The sequence below is a fragment of the Scylla paramamosain genome, chromosome 3, assembly GCF_035594125.1.
Source record: "Scylla paramamosain isolate STU-SP2022 chromosome 3, ASM3559412v1, whole genome shotgun sequence".
In the NCBI taxonomy this organism is placed as follows: Eukaryota; Metazoa; Arthropoda; class Malacostraca; order Decapoda; family Portunidae; genus Scylla; species Scylla paramamosain.
This window is the reverse complement of record NC_087153.1, coordinates 3021843-3040000: the sequence shown is the minus strand read 5'-3', so window position 1 is coordinate 3040000 and position 18158 is coordinate 3021843. Positions and strand designations below refer to the sequence as shown.

The 18158-nt window shown below is 44.5% G+C and overlaps 1 long non-coding RNA gene across 1 annotated transcript in view; it reads left to right on the top strand.

Annotated features, from left to right (window-relative positions):
- Window positions 1-13794, top strand: part of LOC135116242 (uncharacterized) — a 15548-nt gene extending 1754 nt beyond the window's left edge. Inside the window, exons 2-3 of the long non-coding RNA XR_010276219.1 lie at window positions 11420-11556; window positions 13644-13794. This is a non-coding gene — a long non-coding RNA (uncharacterized LOC135116242). The remainder of the gene's footprint in view (window positions 1-11419; window positions 11557-13643) is intronic.
- Window positions 13795-18158: the final 4364 nt, after the last annotated feature.

Genomic DNA, 18158 nt, shown 5'->3' with positions numbered 1-18158 from the left:
ACAATGAGGTGATGTGGTGCCAAGTGCTAAGGTTCACAGCGCACCATTGCAAGGATGAAGGACTGCAGGTGATGTCTACGCTTGCATTAGTTATGGGGACAAAATAGGAATGAGAATGAGTAGGAAGTAGTGAGTTGTAAGGGTGACGTCTGGAGTTAATAAGTTTAGAGGACAAGTAAATGAAAACCGCTGTAAAAGACATTAGAAAGATAAAACATCGCTACCTTAGAGTCTCGGCATCCACAGAGAATTATCTCTTGTGGTAGTCGTCCAAGTTTATGTTTAACGAATATTATAGTTACATTAACACTGACTCCCAATTATTGCTTATGACATTTTTTTTATTTCCCATATGTAACACAACCAGTCTTCCTAGTCAAAAAATAAACTATACATGTAATAAAAGAAAGCCTTACTAAATTGTTTAATCCATCACCCTCACTGTGAGTGTTAGCATTCAGAATAGTAAGTTTATACAAGATCATTACATTAAATTTTCTTTTTTTTTTTTTTTTTTGCTGCGACCCAAAATCCTGCCCAGATTGACCATAGCGACCCGTATACCTTCATAAACACTTTCATTTAAATCAAATTAGATTTAAAATACAAGAGTAGATGTAGGGTGTTTTTTTTTTTCACCTTAAGTAAATTGTCTATCTCAGTGATATGCTTAGCCATAGATGTTAATAACTTAGGTATTTTATATACAGGATCAATACTTTGAAAACATTTTGAATAGGTACGACTATATTGGAGAAAAAACATTTGTGCACGTATCCCTGGTGATCCAATGAAATGGCTGGGCGACCCAACTTTGGGTCGTGACCCAGAGGTTAAGAGCCACTGCATTAAACTGAGAAGAAACCGGCGCAGACCGAAACCTAATTCACCAACCCTATGATTTCACTGCAGCTATAACAAACACTTCCTATAGCCTACTCCACTCATCTCTGTTAACTTCCTGTTTATTCCAGGCCATCCGAGAAAAACCCATCATCTTATCTCCCTGTTCAATGTTTTATTTAATTCATGTGACTTTTGTTCCTGCGTGTGTTTCATCGTTCACTCTCTGAGGCTTCGGGAGAGACGAACCTCTTCAGTCAAGGGGTCGATCATTTCCGAAGCTTCACCACCCATCCTTAATTTATTGATCTTTTTTTCCTCTCTCTCTCTCTCTCTCTCTCTCTCTCTCTCTCTCTCTCTCTCTTAATTTCCATCTTTACAGGATATAAAGTTCATCTTGTAACTCTGAATTTCGTCTTTTTTTGTGATTGTTTTATCAATTGTTTAATATGTCTGCTTCGTGAAATTTGGAGATAGGGAGGAATTGTCAAAGGAGAGAGAGAGAGAGAGAGAGAGAGAGAGAGAGAGAGAGAGAGAGAGAGAGAGAGAGAGAGATACACATGTTCCCCTCCCGTCAGAAAAGTCACCGCCGATGATAATGACTGAAACAAGTCAGTCACATTCACTCATTATATCGCTTGATGGCGTAATGGATGCAGGGGGGGAGAGGGAGAGATGCTCACTTCCCTCTCCCACCACCCTCTCCCTCCATCTCTCTCTTTACCCGCCACCACCACCCCTCCTCTCCCTCCCTCCTCTCCCCTCCATTACCCAGACTCTCCTTTTGTCCTTCTCTATTATTATGGCGGTCGTTTATTTGGTTTTGTTAGACATCATGATTTACATTTTATTTATAGTTCAGACGGCTAAGGGAGGGAGAGAACGCGCGGGAACATTTGTAATAAGATCCTCAAGGGAGTCACGGCCTTATGTGTCGACCTCCTAAGGGAAAGACTCGCCCGCCGCGTCGCCGTCGCCCCGCGGAGGGTTGGCAGCAGTGTCGCGGGCGGTGCGAAACAATATGGCGTTATGGTGGCGGCCACAGTGTTCCGCGCGCGCGAAGATCGACCGCGTAATCTGACATTATTGACTCACACTCCCAAAAGTATGATGTATGGTTCTCGGCGGAGCTTTCACAGCCTCCGAGGAGAGATGATGAGACGAGGTGGAGGGGGTGGTGGTGGTGGTGGTGGTGGTGGGGGGTGGAGGGACATGATGGCAGTAGTAGTGGTGATGGTGGGAGGGTACATCGAAATCCTCCTAAAGACTTTATTTACAAGTACTTTTAGGCTCTGTTTGTTCAAAGGCGGATCTTGCATGCAGACGCTGTGACTAATTCTGTTTTTCGACCTGCCTTTGATTTACGTTATTTCAAGACATTACATTATACCAAGACACCTGCGGAAGTTTACTAAATTGCTCCGCTTGATAGTGACGAATTTTTACCAACTTTAAAGGCCGCTCTAATTGATTTTTCTCTTTTTTTTCATTGATTTTTTTTTCTCTCTCTCTTACGGATCTTTGTAATCCTTGGCCAGCCTCCTTCAAGCATAAAAGAAAAGGAAAAAGATAAATGATGAAGACAAACATCCACTAAACAAGAGGTGGTGTTACTGATATAAACAGATGACTTCACAGTTTTCCCCGCCATTACGAGCCAGTGACGGACGACTCCCGTACAAAGGAAGAAAAAACTGATGTGTAATGCTGAATACTGGCCATGGCTGGAAAAAAAAATATGAAAATGACAAATAAAAAAAGAAAAAAAAGAAAGGAAATGAAGATGAAAAAAATGTTGTAAGGCTCAAGATATTATTCGTGAAGTAGTTACTAAAATATTCATGATACGCAGGATGGAAAGGCGTCACTAGCAATGTAAGGAAGAAAAAAGAAAAGACAGATTTTACGACAGATACCGCCATCTTTATCACTGCCACTACATCTACTACTACTACTACTACCATTACCACCACCACCACCACCACCTTGTAGCAACTTCCCTAAACTCGTCGTGTCCAGGATACCGGCACCTCGTACCTCACCTTTCTCACCTCCCCCTTCAAACGCCTCTCCTTTGTCCTCTCCCTCCATCTCTTTCTCTTCTCCCTCTCCGCCTCTCTCCACTCTCCCTCTCTCTCTTCCGCCCCCTTTTCTCTTCTCCTCTCTGTGACCCCCTTTGTCCCTCTCTCCTCTCCCACTCTTCCACTCTCCTTTCCTTCTCCCTAACCGACCCCCTCTGTTGCTTCTCCTGACATTCTCTCCCCCGCTCCGTCCCGCCCTAACAATCTTCTACGTCTCCCCTGTACTACACCCTCCCCCCCAGTCTCCCTCGCCCCTCCCAAAGCCTCCCCGGGCCAGCGTACAGTGGCTTGGGGTCAGAGTGTTGGAACATGGAGATGGCGAGTAATGGGATTAATAAATGGGAAATTCGAGAAGATAACGATGATAGAGAATGATCTGATAGTGTGATACGCTCGCACCCTTCCCTCCCAGACACCCATCTCTCTCTCTCTCTCTCTCTCTCTCTCTCTCTCTCTCTCTCTCTCTCTCTCTCTCTCTCTCTCTCTCGCAATCTCGGCCTTTGTACCATCTCTTCTATTTCTTTGCATATCTCTGTTTATCCTCCTCCTCCCCCTACTATTTCTTTTTTTTTTCTTAACCTCCCTCTTCTTTTCTTCCCTGCAGCTTTCATCTCCCTATACTCGTGTAGTAGCTGAAGCGACCACCCTCCTTCACCCACCGCTCTCTTTTTTGTTTCCTTCCTTTTTTTCTTCCCTTTCTCTCTCCCTCTCTCTTTCTCCTTCCTCCTGTTGCTGCCATTTCCCTTGTTTCCATCACCCTCAATCCCTCTTGTATGGAAAAGAACGGAGGGAAAGGGAGAGGGAGAGGAAGAGAAGGAGGAGGAGAAGGAGGGGGAGGTTCTCTTTACTCAATGCTTCCTACTTTTTTATTTTATTTTTGGTAAGTTATCCCTCCTCTTCTCGCTCTCCAGATTCTCTCTCTCCTTTACCTCCATGTTCTACCATCCCTGTAGGTCTGTACTTCACCTCTCTCTCTCTCTCTCTCTCTCTCTCTCTCTCTCTCTCTCTCTCTCTCTCTCTCTCTCTCCCTATTGGCTCTTCTCTCTCCTCTCCCTCTCCCCTCTCCTGTCTCCCATCAGCCTCTCCCTCTCTCTCCCACAACCCCCTCACATCCCTCAGGTCGCGTCCTTTTCCTTCCCTCCCATACACCACTTCTCTCCCTCCCTCCCATTTACCTCATCCTTCTTCTTCCAGTGACACACACACACACACACACACACACACACACACACACACACACACGCATGTACGTATATACTCTCATAGCTACCACCCCTACACTTTTCTTCTCTGTATCAAGATTCAGAAACTCTCTCTCTCTCTCTCTCTCTCTCTCTCTCTCTCTCTCTCTCTCTCTCTCTCTCTCTCTCTCTCTCTCTCTCTCTCTCTCTCTCTCTACTCTACTCCTACTCTTAGCTCTGTTCCTAAAGAGGCAAAGAAACCCCCATCAACTCCTCCTCCTCCTTCTCCTCCTCCTCCTCCTCCTCCTCCTCCTCTTCCTCCTCCTCCTCCTCCATCCCATTGACACTCCCCACCACTCCATACGCACCACCTCCTCCCATACACGACCCCCCACCCTTCCCTCCCACCACGAGGCCCACAGTAACAGAGTCAAGGGACCCCCCAGCGTGGGCCTGTCAAAAGGGGCGGATTTGGGGAGGGACCGGCGGGCTAATGGACCCAGGTAACCCCCCTATTGAGAGCTGCTATTCTTCCCGCCCATCACCCTCCCCCTTCCTCCTCCCTAGCGTCTCTCTCTCTCTCTCTCTCTCTCTCTCTCTCTCTCTCTCTCTCTCTCTCTCTCTCTCTCTCTCTCTCTCTCTCATAACTCAACCATATCTCCCTCCACAATGCTCACTGAACGTTAACGATTGTTCAATAGTTCACACGCATATACGGTAGTGTACATTCATGCATCTAATTATGGAATGACTTGTGAGGGAGAGAAAGGTGGAAGCGATGGAGTGGTAATGGTAGTGACGATGATGATGATAATAATAGTAGTAATAATAATGATAATAATTATAATAGTAATAATAGTAATAATAATAATAATAATAATAATAATAATAATAATAATAATAATAATAATAATAATAATAATAATAATAATAGAACTTCAATCTTTGTATACAATTTTTATTCTTACTAATGATTTCTTCACTGTATTCTCGTCCTCTTCTACCTCCTGCTCCTTCTGCTGCTCCCCCACCACCACCTCCTCCTCCTGCTCGTCCCTCCTCCCCCTACTGCTCCCCCTTCAAAAAATCTATAGGTTACCCACGTTTGCATCGCTCTTAAAGATAAAACGCTTACTAACAAACTTACTGACTAAATAAATGACCGACTCGCCTGATTAATTAAGCAAGTAACTGACTGACTGACTGGTGAACACATGGACAGATGAACACTTGCTGCCAGATGATAAGGGAAAGGAAAAATAATAGTATAATTGCCATGAATATGAGGTGTTCCGGAGCCACTGGTGTTTAGCATGAAGCTGTACGTATGTGTGTTTGTGTATTGATAAAGTAAATGTGTTTATGTATTGTCAGAGAGCGGTAGTAATTAAATGGTGGTGGTGGTGGTAGTGGTAGTGCTATATATGTGTGTGTGTGTGTGTGTGTGTGTGTGTGTGTGTGTGTGTGCGAGTGCGGACTTCAGAATAAACACACAAAAATATATATATCATAAAAAAACGAATATACTTCACACAAAAATAAACAAAACGGGGAGTCATTTTCTCAGTGGGGAGGGGAGGGAGAGAGATAGAGAGTGGGAGAGGAAAGAGGAGAGGGGAGAGGGGAGGAGAGGACAGGTAGAGGTGGGGAGACGAAAAGAGAGGAAAGGAAGAGGGGGAAGGGAGACAGACAGAGAGAGAGAGAGAGAGAGAGAGAGAGAGAGAGAGAGAGAGAGAGAGAGAGAGAGAGAGAGAGAGAGAGAGAGAGAGAGAGAGAGAGAGAGAGAGAGAGAGAGAGAGAGAGAGAGAGAGAGAGGTGGGAGGGATGGATGGATGGGGAGTCATTTTCGAGGGAGGGGAGAGGAGGAAGAGAGACAGAGAGAGAGAGAGGGAGAGAGAGAGAGAGAGAGAGGGGGGAAGGAAGAGAGGGATAGGGAGTTCGGGGGGAGGCGGGTTGTCAACAGGGAACAGCAACCGCAGGAAATTTGAGAGAGAAAGAGTTGAGTTAGCTTTTTTTTTTTTGTAGGGGGGAGGGGGAGGGTATACAGCAGCCATCATTAATGTTCTGTGGTCGGAAGTTCAAATGAATATTCATCACAAATTATTTTTTTAATGACTGAGCAAATCGCAGGATCACACACACACACACACACACACACACACACACACACCACGAGAGAGAGAGAGAGAGAGAGAGAGAGAGAGAGAGAGAGAGAGAGAGAGAGAGAGAGAGAGAGAGAGAGAGAGAGAGAGAGAGAGAGAGAAAGAGAGAGGGGGGGGCGGAAATAAGCTGCAAAAGAAAGAAAGGGAAATAGAAAAAGAAGGAATGGTGAACGAGAAGAGGGAGACGGAAAGATGGATAAAAATAAGAGAAAAAGAGAAATACGAGAAATAAGCAGAGGAGAGAAAGAGAATAAGTGAGACCAGAGCTTTGTAAAACACCAATCAAAAAAGCAATAACACTGGTAATGAAGAGTGAAAACCTATGGAGACGCACATATAGATTAGTAAAAGGGAATCTTAACACTTGCGCAACACGAAAAAAAAAAAAAGAAAGAACAAAGAAAACATGATAAAAAAAAATAAGATGGACAAAGTAAAGAGGATGAAAGAAAAGTAATACAGAGAAAAATGACAAGTAAAGAGGACAGCGTGTGAGGGATAAAAGGAAATATTTTGTCATTATTTACGATTATATGCGAGAAGATGGAGGAAGGATGGACAGGGAGAAGGTGGCGAGAGAGGGATGTAAAGGAGGAGGTGGAGGAGGAGGAGGAAGAAGAGGGAGAGGAGACGGTAGCGGTGGTGGTGGTGGAAAAGGAGGAAATAGTCACAGAACCAGAGATATTGATTGGTTTTCATCGTTGTTGTTGTTGTTGTTTTTGTTGTTGTTGTTGTTGTTGCTGTTGTTGTTGTTGTTGTTGTAAAGAAAAGAATGACAAGACGACAACAAAGACAATGATGATGGCAATATTAACTATACCACCACCATCACCACAACCGGGAAGAGAGAGAGAGAGAGAGAGAGAGAGAGAGAGAGAGAGAGAGAGAGAGAGAGAGAGAGAGAGAGAGAGAGAGAAATCCTCCACCCACATCATGAAAAGTTGACGCCTCACTGCCAACCCTCTCCTCCTCCTCCTCCTCCTCCTCCTCCTTCTCCTCCTCCTCCTCCTCCTCCTCCTCCTCCTCCTCCTCCTCCTCCTCCTCCCACGCAAGGCAGGTCATATTTGTATTCCGAGTGGCGTGAATATTGATGCTAAGCGGTGATCTCTCGGTGCCTCTCTCACCTGAAGGGAGGGAGAGGGAGAGGGAGAGGGAGGAGGGAGAGGGTGAGAGAGGAGGGTAGTTTTTTTTTTTTCTCTTTTTTTTCTGACAAGTCCAAAGGGAATAAATACAAACAAGAGCATTTATTTATTCGTTCGTTGATTTCGTCGTTGTTGTTATTGTTGTTGGTGGTGGTAGTGGTGGCGCTGGTGGTAGTGATGTTGATGGTAGTACTGGTGGTGGTGGTAGTGGTGGTGGTGTTGATGTTGTTGCTCTTCTTCTTTTTCTTTTCTTTCTTTCTTTCTTCTTCTTCTTCTTCTTCTTCTTCTTCTTCTTCTTCTTCTTCTTCTTCTTCTTCTTCTTCTTCTTCTTCTTCTTCTTCTTCTTCTTCTTCTTCTTTTCCTTCTTCTTCCTTACGTTTATGCATGTCAAGAGTTTTTTCTGTCTATCTCTCGGACGTTCTTATTTTATGTGTTATCTCTTTCTGTCCTCATTGAGTTGTCTTGCAAGAAGGGATGATATAATTTTTATTTTTTTATCTGTGTGTTTTATATTTTCTCAGTTATTCACACATGAGTTTATTCTGTCAAGTGGTTTAAGTTGTCAGGGTATTTTGGTATCTCGTATTTTCGCGTGTGTGTGTGTGTGTGTGTGTGTGTGTGTGGGTCTGTTGGTGTGGGTGGGTGTTCATTTCAGTTCAGTTCAGACCTTTTAAGCCTTTTTACTTTCAGCAGATGTACACCAAGGAGTTAAATGTATTCAGTTCTGCATGACATTTGATTTTACCTCTCTCTCTCTCTCTCTCTCTCTCTCTCTCTCTCTCTCTCTCTCTCTCTCTCTCTCTCTCTCTCTCTCTCTCTCTCTCTCTCTCTCTCTCTCTCTCTCTCTCTCCACTCACACAAACACACACACACAAAAGACTGTCTCTCTTTCACTCCCTTCACTTTTTCCCTTTTTCTCCTTTCTTTCTCCACTTTTTCTTCCCTTTCCCTCTTCTCTCCTTGCCTCTTCTGTCTCCCTCCTTCTGAAATTCGTCCTTTACTCTCTCTCTCTCTCTCTCTCCCTCTCACAAGCTTTTCACCTCATCCTTCTTCCATCTCAGTCTTCCTTCCCTTCCCCTTCCATCTCCTCCCCTATTCCCGTGTCCTCCTCGCCTCCCAGCACCCCTCCCTTCCTCACCCCCGAGGCCTCGTCATGCTCCCCAGGGAACTCAGGAATATTTGTTATCAATTATCTGCGTAAAAATACCTGGCCAGGGGAGGAGCACCGCTTCCGGCCCCTAATTGACCACAAAATATACATATCAATACACCTGACTCACCTGTGTTCCTCCTTCTCCTCCTCCTCCTCCTCCTTCTCCTCCTCCTCCTCCTCCTCCTCCTCCTTCTCCTCCTCCTCCTCCTCCTCCTCCTCCTCCTCCTCCTCCTCCTCCTCCTCCTCCTCTTACTTACTCGTACCCAACTCATTGTTTTCCTAATGATTTTTGTTGTGTTTGTCTTTTTTTTTTTCTACGTTTAATTTGTTTCTTGTTTCTGTTGTTGTTTTTTGTGATGGTGGTGGTCTCTCTCTCTCTCTCTCTCTCTCTCTCTCTCTCTCTCTCTCTCTCTCTCTCTCTCTCTCTCTCTCTCTCCTTCTTGTTCTTCTTCTCCTCTTCCTTCTTCTTTTTCTTCCTTATCCTCTTCTTCCTCTTCTTCTTCCTTGTTGGTAATTTAGTGACTGAGTGGCGTTGCAGTAAGGTCCTCTTCAGGTGTTGGTCTGGCGTGATGGCAGTGACGGATGATCGGATATTTACACCTGGCAAACATGTGTTCCTGAATGCGATCCTTAAGATGGTCTATAACTGAGAGCTGAAGTTGTTTTACGTTTCTTATTTTCCACCAGTTTTTTTTTCTTTTTTCTTTCAAGGACATCAAAAAAGGGTAAAAAATATTGATAAGGCACTTCACTTCCTCGTACGTGTATAAAAAGATATACCGTTTCCTATTTTCGTCATAAGCATTTTTATCTATTTTTTTCTTAGTCATTTAATTGTCTCGTAATATTCAAAACTCCCTTAGATTATTTTTTCACAGTAAGAGAGAACCAAGGAATAAGAAACATAAAAGCAGAGTAGCAGGTAATTATGACCTTACATTGGAAAGTCCGCTGTTATAGACGTGCACGAGTACATTAGTGAACCGCCGAGTGTTTGTAGTAATATCGGAGATGCAAAAATAAAGGAGGAAGAGGAGGAGGAGGAGAAGAAGAAGGAGGAGGAGGAGGAGAAGGAGGAGGAGGAGGAGGAGGAGGAGGAGGATTACTGACGAAGAAAGAACATAAAAGACAAATAAAGCAAAAAAAAGAGCTTCTGAAAGAGAGAGAGAGAGAGAGAGAGAGAGAGAGAGAGAGAGAGAGAGACAGAGAGAGAGAGAGAGACAGAGAGAGAGTCAGGGAAAATAAACTGAAAAAAATGCACAGGTAAATAAGACAAAAACACGACGAAAAGGTAGAGGAAAGGAGACACAGGTGTATAGATAGACAAGAAGAGGCAAAAAGTAAAAGCGAATGAGTGTAAGAATGAATGAGAAGATGCGTGGATGGATGGATAAATGGAGAAGAAAGAGATGGATAGACGGATAGAGAAAAGCAGCGGTTGGTTTTGGGACACACACACACACACACACACACACACACACACACACACACACACACACACACCTGGAAAAGCGAGTGAGTGGGTGGCTAAGTGCGTAGGCGGACGAGGTGGAAGAGACGAGAAGTAGGTGGCAATGTGTTGGGATACACACACACACACACACACACACACACACACCTGGTGGACTTGGTTGGGGCGGCGGTGGTCTGTATACGACTGATGACCACGTGATTGGCCTTGGGTGTGGGAGGTCCCCGAGGAAAGATAATTGATGATGCGACGACTACCTCAGTCTGTGTGTGTGTGTGTGTGTGTGAAGAAGGGAGGAAAGGAAAGGGTGGGTGGTAGAGGGCAAAGAGGGAGAATTACCAACGGGACTTGAAGCGAGGGCATGGGAAGTTAGGGAAAAAGGAGAGAGAAACGAAAGGATGTTGTGGTCACTAAATTATTTCTTCTATTATGAATTCGGTCGTAGTGGTGGTGGTAATAATAACAGTAGTAGTAGTAGTAGTAGTAGTAGTAGTAGTAGTAGTAACAGTAGAGCAGTGTGAGCGATGAGTTAATTTAGAGCAGCTATCACGCGAGTTGTGGAAGGTGAAATTTCGCCTTGAACAACAGATTTATGATGGGCTCTACTGTGGGTTTACACGCCTCGTAATAACACCCTTGGACACCAGCCCTGGATTCCTCCCATTGTGTCGTGTATATACGCCACACTTGTGCCATATATACAAGTGCTGGATTTTACCCATCCCTATCACCTGTACGTACCCATCACATGCTGCACCTTGGTCCCGATTCACACTCTTACGTGTCGTGTTGGCAGCTGTTGGGCGCATGTCACGTCTTAATTGTAGGCTGCATCTGTATTGAATCGATATACACGTGTCTAGATAAGCAGATGTTCTTCATTATTAGTAGGTACGCTTTTTTTTTTTTTTTTACTTTGACATTGACATAAGTTTTTCATCTTTCACCTTTTTTTTCACTTGATTACTCCTTTCTTCCTATCCTTCTTTATTTCCTTTCTCTGTTCCTTGGTTCCTTTATTCCTTCCGTCTTTATTTCCTTCTCTCCCTACTCGCCCTGCCCCTGCCACCTGCTTTAGTTACTTACTACTACTATTACTACTACTACTACTACTACTACCACTACTACTACTACTGATGCTGCTGGTGCTGATGCGGCTAATAATGATAATAATAATAATAATAATAATAATAATAATAATAATAATAATAATAATAATAATAATAATAATAATAATAACAGTAACAATACTACCACTGCCATCACCACCATAATGGCCACCGAGTATCATCATTATCATTATTATCAACAACTTAACTTATTTCCTGCCTAAACTCCGCCCAGTTAACCCATGACCTCCTAACTCCCTCTTTCCCGTCCCCTCAGGTCTCCAGCAGCGCCGTCAGCACCACGGGGCCGAGATGGCCTGCTGATAACGCTGACGGGATATTCGTCCAGATAGCAGCTCGAGGAATGAGTCAGGGGGCCCTTTTTGACAACTACTTATCTGTTTCCTACTTCAGGTAAACAATGGCACCTGTTTCCATCCCTTCAGGTAGATAAGGACACCTGTTTGCTGTCTTCGTCAGTTAGTTGTGGTGGTGTTTTGTCATTGTTTGGCTTAACGAGAAAAAAAAGAATATTGAGTCGTACTAAAGGGAATATCATGATTGTGTATATATGGCATGGGTTAAGTGGACAGGGTAATGGAAAGATCACCACTGCTAGCAAATCTGTCTTGTTATTATGTCATAAGAACATAAAGCATAAGAAAATAAGGGAAGATGCAGGAAGCTGTCGGCCTACACGTGGCAGTTCTTGTATGAAAAGTATCTACTTATTGCCACGTACATAAGAGCATATGAAAACAAGGGAATATAAGAACACAAGAATTTAACTAGAAGATAAAGTAAGCGTAATCAACATATAAAAATAAAGAAAGGGACGTATACGAAACAGAGTAAGTAGGAGGTAGAGCGAGGAGGGGAACCAGTGCTAGCAAGTTAGTAATTTGTGATTCCTATCTGTAAGACATTGCTACGTAAATAGTATCATGTAACACGAATAAGTGAACTCAACAACGTAATGACAGAGGAACGATTACTAATAAATGTTAAGTCAGACAGACAGGCGGACAGACAGACAAGCCTTCATACGAGTATGTCCCACAGGGCAGTCAATATAACTCACCATTCGTCCACTTCATAGATGTACTATATTCACTTTTAGAAATGTGTTATGCAATCAAGAAGTTTCAAAATCAGTTAATTCCAAATTATTCATAAAGATTAGTAAATGAATAAATTGTAGTTATCCGTTTGATGTGTTTTGAGATGGAGGACGCCATATACACTCTTCTCAGGCTGGTACGTGCACTGTGTTGTAGCACCTGACCTTGTTCATTTGTGTCAGGCCATCTAGGAAGACATCACCTCTGGCCTGACAGTTGGAGCTTTGCCCAGTCCCGTTGTGTTGCAGCTCGAACCTCACGAAACGCAGGGCCACTACTCGTTACTTTGCTACGCTCATCCCTGCTGACTCTTGTCATGGTTTAGTAAGGAAGTATGTGAGATGGATTTGCACATGTGTTCTCCCTCACAAATAGACAGGCAGTTTATTGCGCACAAATTTTAAGTAGTACAAATTTCATTATACAAGTGTATATAGAATGGTCTGCATGATATTCGTTCAACATTAAGCACAATGAAAAAAAGTTAGGTCACGCTACATAACGTTAGATTACACGTACATGAAGTGCTCGATGCAGACAATTACTATCATCCTTCGTTCCTTCCTTCTTTCCTTCTTTCATTCATCCATATATTTCCCTCAATCGCGAATGACAACAACACTTTCCTCGCCACCAAACAACACCACCACTGCCTTCCATCACCCCCATCCGTGACACCTGCTTCCTCCTTAGGTCTGGTAATAACACATGTTTTCCTGCTTCACGTAAACAGTAACACCTAATTTCTGTTTCACGGGAGCAGTGACACCTGTTTCCTGGATGACTCAGGTAGATAATGACACCTGTTCCCTCTACACACCCCAGGAAGGCAACGTAGGAGTATATTCAGGTTTAAATTCGTACCTTCAGATTACGTGTAGAGTTAGAGAGTTTTTAAAAGAGAGGTGAGGTGTACGCTTCAGTATACATCCTTTTTCAAGTAAATTCAATATACGAACTTTCTTCCATAAAAGTTTCACCCTAGTATTTTTATTTTTTTTTTCGTGATATATTCCTGCAGTGCAACACAACCTCATCCATAGGCTTCTGTGATTTTGATGTGGCCTATGCAACGTCTGATCTAAGCTTATGTAATATCATGATTGTGTGTGTGTGTGTGTGTGTGTGTGTGTGTGTGAGGAAATTAACCGTATTGGTGAAACTTTCGTAGGGGAAATTTACATGGTGGGATTTTAAAGCATATGAATGTGCAGTGAATGTGTTTTTTTACGTTGATTTTCAAATAACATGTACAGAATTTAGCGACAAAGCGTCTCATGTTTAATTCTGGCGTGCTACATCCTCTCCTTGTGTCTTTCCGGTACGATAACATCAGCGTTGGTAACACCTGCACCAATTAAGGTCTTCTTCACTCTTCAGGCATGCCTCCCGCAGTGTCCTGGCTTTCCCACCATTACCTCACCGTGGCCTTGACTCGCGACAGTCTGCAGAACATCACCATGGGGGAGAGATTAGACGACTGACCGATATAGTGTGAATAAGACGAGTATACGTGAATATCATTTGCTAGTTAGACATTTGACTGTTCCATCTGTCTGTAATATCATCAACTTACAAACTAGTATTTACTGTCACGAAAACTTTTAAATACCAAGCTATTCACTGAAAATGCAAAAAAAAAAAAAAAAAAGTACCCAGTTATACGCACTATTTGAAAAATTAGTTTGTTCTTCATGGTTTGGTTACGTTGCGTGAAGATTAATAATGTACGAGCACAACCCTTCATTATCTTCTCCTTTACATGTCGCAGTACTTAAGGCTCCGTGCTGACTCAGCTATAGAGGCAGGTCAATGCATCAACAGTACTCAGGATACATACAGACGCACTCGGCTGTTTGTGGGTGATCTGTAGACATCAATCACAGAAATCAGAGGAGGGGAAGGAGGAGGAGGAGGAGGAACACCAACTCTCACCTCAGGGAACAGCACAGAAGGTCAGGTGGTGGTGGTGGCGGCATCAAGATCCTCATCCTCGATACACGGAGAGCAGTAGCGTCCAAAACAAGTCCCCTACATCAGATCATTCGCCAGACACAGGTACAGGATCTAGACCGCAGGTAGAATAACAAACACGACATACGCTCTACGCTCCCACTCACCCCTCATCTTGGTCCGTGATCTGCTGGATGGTGTTTAGTCAAATAGGGTTAGGTTTGGTGAAAGAAAGAGGGAGAAAGAGAGAGAGAACGACAGCGATAGGTGGGACTGTGGAAGGGAAAGGATAAGAAGTGGGAGGAGTATGAGTAGGAGGAGGAGGAGGAGGAGGAGGGGGAGAGAAGATAGAAAGAGGAGAAACAGGTGAAACAGGTGAACAAACACAGCCATCCATTATAGAGCTGTGATCAAGATAAAAACAAACGGCGCCAGGGTATTCCAGACACTTCCCTGTGGAACTCCGGGAGAGAGAGAGAGAGAGAGAGAGAGAGAGAGAGAGAGAGAGAGAGAGAGAGAGAGAGAGGGAGGGTGAGACAGGGACGCAAGGTTAGTATTAGAAGAGTATGGGAGGAAACGAAGAAACAAGACAAGGAGGAGGAGAAAAGAAAAACACCAGCAGCAGGAGCAGGAGCAGGAGGAGAAGGAGGAGGATCAGAAAGAGGAAGAGAAACAGAAAGAGGAAGAGGAACAGAAAGAAGAAGAGATAAGCACCAGAAGAAGAAAGAGGAAGAGGAAGAGAAAGAGACCATGGCGGTAGTAGTGGTGGTGATAGCCGTGGCGAGAGTCGTGGTGGTGGTGGTGGTGGCGGCGGCGGTGGCGGTGGTGATGATCAGCATGGCAGGATGATGAGGGTGGCTGCGGCGATAGTAATGATGATGGTGGTGTTGGGGAAAGGAAATGGCATCGATGGCGACATGTCCCTGCGGTCAGGCGAGGGCGGGGCTGATGGTGGTGAATCCCAGAAGCGGCTCTGATAATGGTGATGACGACACTGGTGATGGTGGTGTCGGTGGGCTCATGTCTGGCGTGCTGGTGGTCGAGAGAGAGAGAGAGAGAGAGAGAGAGAGAGAGAGAGAGAGAGAGAGAGAGAGAGAGAGAGAGAGAGTCACACACACGCACACACACACACAACAATAAGTCTGATAATTATAACAATCACAGACACACAAAATTACACACACAGTTAAACAGCCACACACACACACACACACACACACACACACACACACACACACACACACACACAGCAAAGAGCCCCCGCGGCCACCAGGGGAATCAGTCACCCTCACACAAACACACAGATATTTTCCCTCACAGACACACCTTTAATTATGGCTGAGGTTTACACACCCACAACCACCACCACCACCAACACCACCCCTGCCCCTACTTCCCCTGACCTCCCCCTTCACCACTTCCTTCCCCCTCCCCACCTGCCGGGCCGGAGCACCTGAGTGAAAGGCCGAGACTTCCGAGGGAGGCGATTAAGCGATCTAAAGTTGCCGATAATTGATCCTTGGTAGGGATAAGTGATGGCTTGATCCGATATGGGAGGTCGTGCCGGGTGGGAGTCGAACCAGGGATGCCTTAGCTATGGGTCCTGGTAGTGGTGGTGGTCGTGGTGGTGGTGGTGGTGGTGGTGGTTTTGGACAAGCAAAGAAAATACTGAGATGATTATCACCTCTGGCTCTCGGGAGGGAAGGAGGAAAGGAGGGAGGCAGGGAAGGAATGACGTGGGGAGGCAGGCAAGGAGGGAGGGATCTGTGTGGCCGGGCAGCCGATCAGTAGTCCATTAAGGAGCTTCAGTCACGGGTATTTTACTCCCTCAGTCACCTGCTGTCTCGCTGCCTTTATTTTACTGCCGCTAATAAAGTCATTGGTCATTAAAGTGGGTGAAAGCATCGCACCCAAAACAAACACCAGCACAAGAAAGAAATACAACATTGAAATTGGTAAAGATTCTTTGTTCGTCACCACCCAAAGTTTTAATCTACCAGTCAAATAATAATCTGCCATTCACATCTGGGAATGTTCTTATTTTCTGATGGTTAGAAATCTCAGTAAATGTGTCAAGCCCATGCTCTTTTTCTGACAATTTGAATGATTTCCAAAGAAACAATTCGTCCCAACCAAAAATTCAACCAACCTCTCAAATGTTGCTCTGACATTCTTATTTTTAGATAATTTATCTTATTTACTTTGCGTTAGAAATTCATTCGGTCCATTTATTTTTCGTCTTCAATAATTCTTATAATTCTACGTCTGTCTTCAGTTAAAGGGCCACAAGGAGCTCTGTTAGGCGGTGATGTGTGTGTGTGTGTGTGTGTGTGTGTGTGTGTGTGTGTGTGTGTGTGTGTGTGTGTGTGTGTGTGTGTACCTTAGTATCCAACATCTTCATCACTACTTTTATCACTTTTAAAATTAGCAAATTTCTTTCTCATCTTTCCTTTGCGAGGTGGAGGCTCCGTCTTGCTTATCTATCAGTGGAGCGACATGAAGTAAAGATTTATTCTCTCCTCGCAACAAAAATATAATCATGGTCACTGAATATAACATGATGATAAAGATTTCGTTCGCATTTTTCGGCATGAACAATTAGATTGCGATCCCTCCACAGAACAGATAGGCAGAGAAGGAGAGAACAGACAGACAGACGTCCTGCCCGCCTACTCCTACTCCTCGTATTCCTCCTTCTTCTCCTCCTACTCCCCGCCTGAAAACATTCCTAAGATGTCCCAGATAAGTGCCAAAAACAAACACGCGTGGGACTCCCCGGGGCGCATGCGCACTTATCGTCTTGAGGGATCAGTAGCCGCCTCGCTGCAGGACCCCGCCGGTAATACCTCGCCTGTCAGCAACACTCGCCTCCTACATTAACACGTTCACCGGGAAGCACTTGCTTTTACCTTCCCTCGCCTTGCCTTCAGTACAGCACCATCAGGACCCAAGCTTCACTTTTAGCGCTTCAGGCGACTTCATTCGAAAATCTACATAGGAAGACCACCATCAGGGAGTCCTTTATTGGGTCCTAAGGCATCCTATGTAGAAGTATTCAAGTTATCTTCAGTGTGGGTGAGGGAAACGAAGAGAAAATGGAAGCGTGTGATGGAAAGTGGGACGAGGCATGGTGGTCAGCATGGGGTCATTTGTGCCCGGTGGGGGGTCAAGCCAGGTCACTTCTACCCCGGGGTCAGGCCTCAGACGGGCGCCCATCAACCGCAGCTTTTGTTCTTAGACTCTGAAAGGTTTATTATGTTCCCGAGACGCTGCTGCCCTCCACCTTACAGACGGAGACGCAGACAGACAGACAGACAGACAAGCAGACGGACATACAAAGACAGACGATCTACCTTGTCACTCTGAAGGAAGAAAAGCGAAAGAAAGTTGAAGAATGAAAAGATAAGTATACAAGATTAAAGAGGTAAGAAAACACACAGAAGAAATTATAGTAAGTTGGAAAACTAATGTGAAATTGCTCTCATACATGAAACACACACATACACACACACACACACACACACATACACACACACATACTTAAAGAAGAAACTAGTACATTTGCAAGCGGAAAAAAAAAAGAAAAGGAAGAAGTAAAAGGAACAGGCAACAGACAGAGGGAAAAAAGTAACGATCGAGCACCAGGAATATGGAACAGAAGTAAAGGTGAAAAGGAAAGCTGAGCAGATCACTGTACGTAGGTTTTCACTGGTGTTGTGCAATGCCAGGCGAGGTGTTAGAGTGTGGTAATGGCTGAGAGCATGGAGTGTTAACTGCAGTGGTGGTGATGATGGTGGTGATGGCGGTGCACTAATGCTCGTCATGGGAGTAAAAGAGGGAGAGACTTAAGGGAGAGGGTGACAGAAAGCAGTGTTAGTGGATCTTGTGTTTCTGAGAATCGTGTGGAGTGACAAGATGTGTGAAGTGGTGGAGGTGTTGCGC